A 5,669-nucleotide genomic window follows, 5' to 3' on the forward strand; every position below is an offset into this window, starting at 1 on the left:
GTCACGGTTGCAAAGATATGGCCCCTGTGCCAGGGATTTAAAGTGGGTTAGAACTGATGATTCAGCTTTGCTAATAAAATATAGGCCATATTTTAAGTTAGGATTCTGGCTCTCCACTAAAAGACAGAGTTCTCTGGGACTCTAGGGATAAAGTCAAACTAAATTTCCCCAACTCTCATTAGCTCTAGAGGTATGACCTATTATAGCATACTAGACTCTGATTTCTTTATCAGTCTTCCAGCAGAAAAACATATCTCTGACACAGATGTGTCTATTTCGGTATAAGATCAGATTTGATTAATTTTACTTTCTTTTATATTCATTATAAAATACCCGCTAATATTTTTCTCTGTCCAAAAAGAAAAAAAAAGCAACACAACATAAAGGACCAGCACAAAGACCTGGCATCAAATCCTGTCTCAGACACTTACTATTCGATCCAAATTTATTACTGAATCAAGATTCTGGTAGCTCTTAACAATGGACTCCCCAGGATATTCTCCTTCCTTTCTCATTGAGTTCAGTGCCTAGTAAACTAAAATATTCATATTTACATTCATATTAATGCTCCCTCAAATAATCTAACTTCTCAGTTTCTCAATCTACTCAATCCTGATTAACCTAATTTTCCATTCCATAGCTATACAGAGAGATGGTCAGATACTTAATGTTACCTTCACCCACAATTATTTTACTTCTATGTTCATGAACCCCAAAGTTCCTTTACCTGATCATAATCTTTTATATACCTTATAAACTCTAACCTTGGTCTTTGTCCTCACTGTGATCCCCACTTCCTTCGCCCCTTAGTCCTTTCCCACACCATCACCTTTATGCTGACTATACACCTTTCTTCCTTGTCTTGACCCCTGAGTAAACCTTTCCAACTCTACACTATCCTCTTTTCCTGAATCCCCTTTTCTTGAATTCCCTTGTCCTATTGCTGATCACACTTTTCCAAACCCCAATTCTGGATTACTCCCACCAACTGCTTCCTTTACTCCTATTCATGTCCTACTGAATGGAGCTGAAGATAATCATGAAACCATGCTTATATTGGAGCCATGTCAAGTTTATGTTACGTAATCTCACCTGGGTACTCACTACAGCAAGACAAGCCTTTTACACCTGCCTAATCAATTCATTATCTCATTTGACAGTGGCTATTCCTTTTTTTACTATTCCCATATACTCCTCAAGTCTCCCATTGCATCCTCTTCCCCTATTTTCAAAGCTGAGGACCTTGCCTCTTACTTCACCAAAGGATTCAGGTCATTTTTCTAGAGCTCTCCCCACTTTATCCCTCTCATTCTCCTCTCATGCCACTCATCCATCTTCTCTCACCCTTTTGTTCTTCACTTCTATTGCTGTTAAAAGAATAGTCTTTATCCTTACCATACATCCCTCCACATGCATCTTTGATCTCATTCTCTAGTAGATTGTATTCAATACCGTCTCTACTTTCCTTAATCCTTAATCTCTCCCAATCTCCCTGCTTCCAACAAACATGTCCATGACTTCTTCCATCCTTAAAAAAAAAACACACACTTTATTTGACCATCCCCATTAGCATATGCCTTCTATCTCTCCTCTTCTCAGCTAAACCCTCTGAGAAAACCATCCATATTAGGAATTTCCACCTCCTCTACTCTCACCCTCCTCTTAACTTTCTGACCTCATCATTCAACTGAAACTGCCCTCTCCAAAATTGTTAGAGCTCTCTTAATCACCACATATCTTATCTTGATCCTTATTCTTCTTAATTCCTCCTGGATACTCTGTCTTCTCTAGGTTTTCAAGCCAGGGTTCTCTCCTCACTTTAATCCTATCTTTCTAACTACTCCTCAGTTTTTTGTTGCTAGTTCCAAGCCACTCCCATTTATCCTGGGTGTCTCCTAAGGGTCAGTCTTGGGCCTTCTTCTCTTTTCTCTCTACTACATCACTTGGCAATCTCATCACTCTACTGAGCTCCAGTTCCCCATCACCAAATCACCCCATCACCAAATCACCCCATCACGTTTTGGACAGCTTGATCTATATGTCCCCAAGGCATCTCAAACTCGACATGTCCTAAACAGAAGTCACTACATTTCCCAAAAGCCCTCCCCTCTTACCTCCAGGATCAAATATAATATCCTGTTTTTGGCAAATAAAGCCCTTCACCACCTGGCTCCTTCCTACCTTTCCAGTCTTCTTATACTGTACTTTACTCCCCTGAACATACCCCAGAAAACCAGCCATGCATACATGCTATTTCACTCAAAACTCTTATCTTTTGTCTCCATGCCATTGCACTGGTCTCAGTAATGCCTGGAATGTTCTTTTCCTTCATGTCTGCCTCTTAGCTTGCCTGACTTCCTTCCTTCAAGATTCAGCTCAAACGCTTTTATGGAGGTATTTTCTAGTCATGCCCCTCCCAGTACCTTTCCCCTATAATTACCTACAATAGAATAGAGCATAACATAATGTAATATATAATTTAATATAAGTATATATAACATAGTTATTTACATATTGTCTCTCCCTTTAGAACGTGAGCTCCTTGAGAGCAGGGATAGTGTTTTTGCTTTTCTTTATATCCTGGGTGCCTAGTACAGTGCCTGGAACATAGTAAAATACATGATAAATGTTTGTTGACTGGCTGACCCTAGGAAAATCACTGAACTTCTCTAACCCTTAATTTTATCCCCTGTGAAATGAGAAATTACTTGCAGCATTTTCCTCACAAGATTTCTGTATTAAATGAATTAATGTATTTAAAAGATTTTGCAAACCTTGAAGTACTACATAACTGTCTGTCATTGAAAGTAATAACAGAAATCTCATTCTCATCTTTTTGTGAAGTTCAGATTGACATGGCCCTGGAAAAATTTGTTACTCTACTATTATTCCTTCATATTATATTGTTATTATCATGATTATTTCATTATCTTCTCATCTCTTTTCATGGAGTTCAAATAGAAATAGCTCTGTTAGAAGTCACTATCTTGCTATTATTTTTATTTTTTTAATATTCTATGTACTAATTCACAAGAAATATAAAGTAAGTATGTTTGGAAGTTGAATAAAAGTATTAGGATATGAGCTTATCCTTAGCAGGCTCACTGAAAGTGTTGGCATTACACACCAGTAGCACACAAGAAAGGCTGTTGGGTACCTTATCCTCTTCCTACCCATGATTTTGGTCTTCTCTGATAGGTCTCAACATTTTGAAATTTTTTCATGCCATATAGCTTAGACATTATGAGTTTTTTAAATGGTAACATCTAGTGAGATAACCAGAGGGCATAGTGACCAGAGCATTGGACCTGGAGTGAGGAAGACCTGAATTCAAATATGTCTTCAGACACTTACTAGCAGTTTGACCCTAGGCAAGTTATTTGATTCCTGTCTCCTTCAGTTTCCTCATATGTAAAATAAGGATAATAATAATACCTACCTCCTCTTTTTTTTTAATATGGAATGCTTCATGAATTTACATGTTATATTTGCACAGGGAACATGCTAATCTCTGTATTGTTCCAGTTTTAGTATATGTACTCCTGAAGCAAGCACCTCCTAAAGTTATTCTAAGGATAAAATGAGACAATATTGATAAAGTGCATTGCAAACCTTAAAGTATCACATAAATGTAAGCACTATAATTATTAACATGTTGTTCTTAAATTTTGAAAGAATGAAGAAAGGAAGGAAAAAGGAGAGGAAGGGAAGGAGGGAAGGAGGCTCCAACACACCCTTGATTAATTGAATCTTTCTAGATTGTTCCTATTCCAATTTGGTTATAAGCTGCTCCATGAAAGCTTCTTGAAGTCATGGGCTATGTCCATATCTCATCATTGTTTTACCAGGATAAGACTTTGCAACTTTGGAACTCTACTTCACATCCCATCCTTCACATCCCATCTAGTCATCCACCAACACAACAGGGCCTACCCAGCATGAGATCTTGCCATCTTCCCTACCACTCTATAAAGACTTCCCCCTCCATCCTTTTCTACTTCTTGCTCTTGCTCTGGGGACAGAAATCAATTCAATACTAACATAGCCACTAGGGAGAGCATGACACTCTGCTGTCTATGGCTCTACTCACAATCCTTGTGACAGGCCCCCCCCCAAAAAAATTCCTTCCCCTGGACACCCTGGTAAGTGTCATATTATGTGTCCCTATTAGAATCTAAATTCCTTGGCAACAGGTACTTTGTATTGTATTTGCAGTTTTCTGAGAGAAAGGTAAATCTTGATTATCTTTATTTAACCCTGATGGCCTATCTTCCCAGCCTCCCTATTAATGACACCTGTAGCTGACAGATACCTTCAGCCTCTATTATTATATTTTCATTGACATCTTATTTAATTCCCAATTCTTTCCATTTTCCTTAAAGAAAGCATCAGAGAGAGAATCCTCTTTTCTTTTACCTACTTTGTATTTAAAGTTCCTCCTGGTAATTTTGCATCAACTCACCAAGTTGTACATTTATTTAGGGGTAAATTTCCTTCAGCCTTTATCATAGCCTGTTTCCTTCTATTTCTTATATAGAAATGCAGGTGTGATAGGAGCAATATCCTAACCCATTCTCTTTTGCAAGTTAGACTATTTTTAAGACATATTGAGACCAACCTAGACACCTGGTTGGCTCAGAGGGCTAAAAGTTCAGACTATTGTCATTATTTCCTCATTGCCTGGCTATGAAACAGCCAGGAAGAACTCCAGGGAGCACTCTGAGGCTTGGTTGGTGGGTAATGATGGTTAGTTCAGGCAAGGGAATTTCACTTAGCTAAATATATTCTAGGTATCCTCAATGCCTATCTTTTTTGAATATGCTTATTCAGCTATGGGCAAGTAAATCTTTTTTTTTTTTAATGGTTAACTGACCTGTGATTATCTTATGTTGTTTCAATATCAAACCTAAACAACCAGGGGACTGGCCTACCCCAGAACACATGGTATCATGAAACTAATCAATTTCCTTCTCACAGCCATTCCATGAATCAATCAATAAATCAATGAAAAATGCTCTTACCACTGCCTGACAATGTACTAAGCACTGAGAATAAAAATAGAGCTAAGCAAGACAGCTCCTGACCTTCAGGATCTCAAATTCTAACAAGGGAAGACAACACACAAAGTGGAGCTAAGTTAGAAGGGAGGGCACAGTGAAGGCAAATGGTAGCAAGACTTGGAGATGACTGGGAAGTGATTTGTTGGGCCAGGCAAGATAAGGTGAAAAATAACCAAGCATATGACCATATAACATCTCAATGTTATATGAAGCATAGACCAGATAGATGCAGGCTAGGTGAGTTAATACTCACTTATTTGCCTATCAAAACAGTGCATCTTTTTCAGATGAAGAAATTAAAACTATCTATAGCCATATGAAAAAATGTTCTGACTTACTACTGATTAGACAAATGCAAATCAAAACAACACCACACCTATCAGATTGGCTAAAATGACAAAACAAGAAAATGATAAATGTTAGAGAAGATGCAGTTACTCAGATGCCTGAGAAACTGTATATAGTACAAATGGATGCTCTTCAAATAAGAATTTAAAGATGGGGGTGGGAAGGTATCTGCCTATTGGGCTAGATGAATTATTTCCTTCTGCAGCATAAGCAGTTCAAAAAACAACAATTCTAAATTTCTCCACACATTTGATTTTAAAT

At 37.8% G+C, this 5,669-nt stretch overlaps 1 non-coding gene across 1 annotated transcript; it reads right to left on the reverse strand.

Annotated features, from left to right (window-relative positions):
• Nucleotides 1-3,451: 3,451 nt before the first annotated feature.
• Nucleotides 3,452-3,555, reverse strand: LOC114034802. The gene has a single exon (XR_003568148.1). It is a non-coding gene; the product is annotated as a U6 spliceosomal RNA (small nuclear RNA).
• Between the last annotated feature and the right edge of the window lie 2,114 nt (nucleotides 3,556-5,669).

Source organism: Vombatus ursinus, unplaced genomic scaffold (genome assembly GCF_900497805.2).
Source record: "Vombatus ursinus unplaced genomic scaffold, bare-nosed wombat genome assembly UNPS02009062.1, whole genome shotgun sequence".
Lineage (NCBI taxonomy): Eukaryota > Metazoa > Chordata > Mammalia > Diprotodontia > Vombatidae > Vombatus > Vombatus ursinus.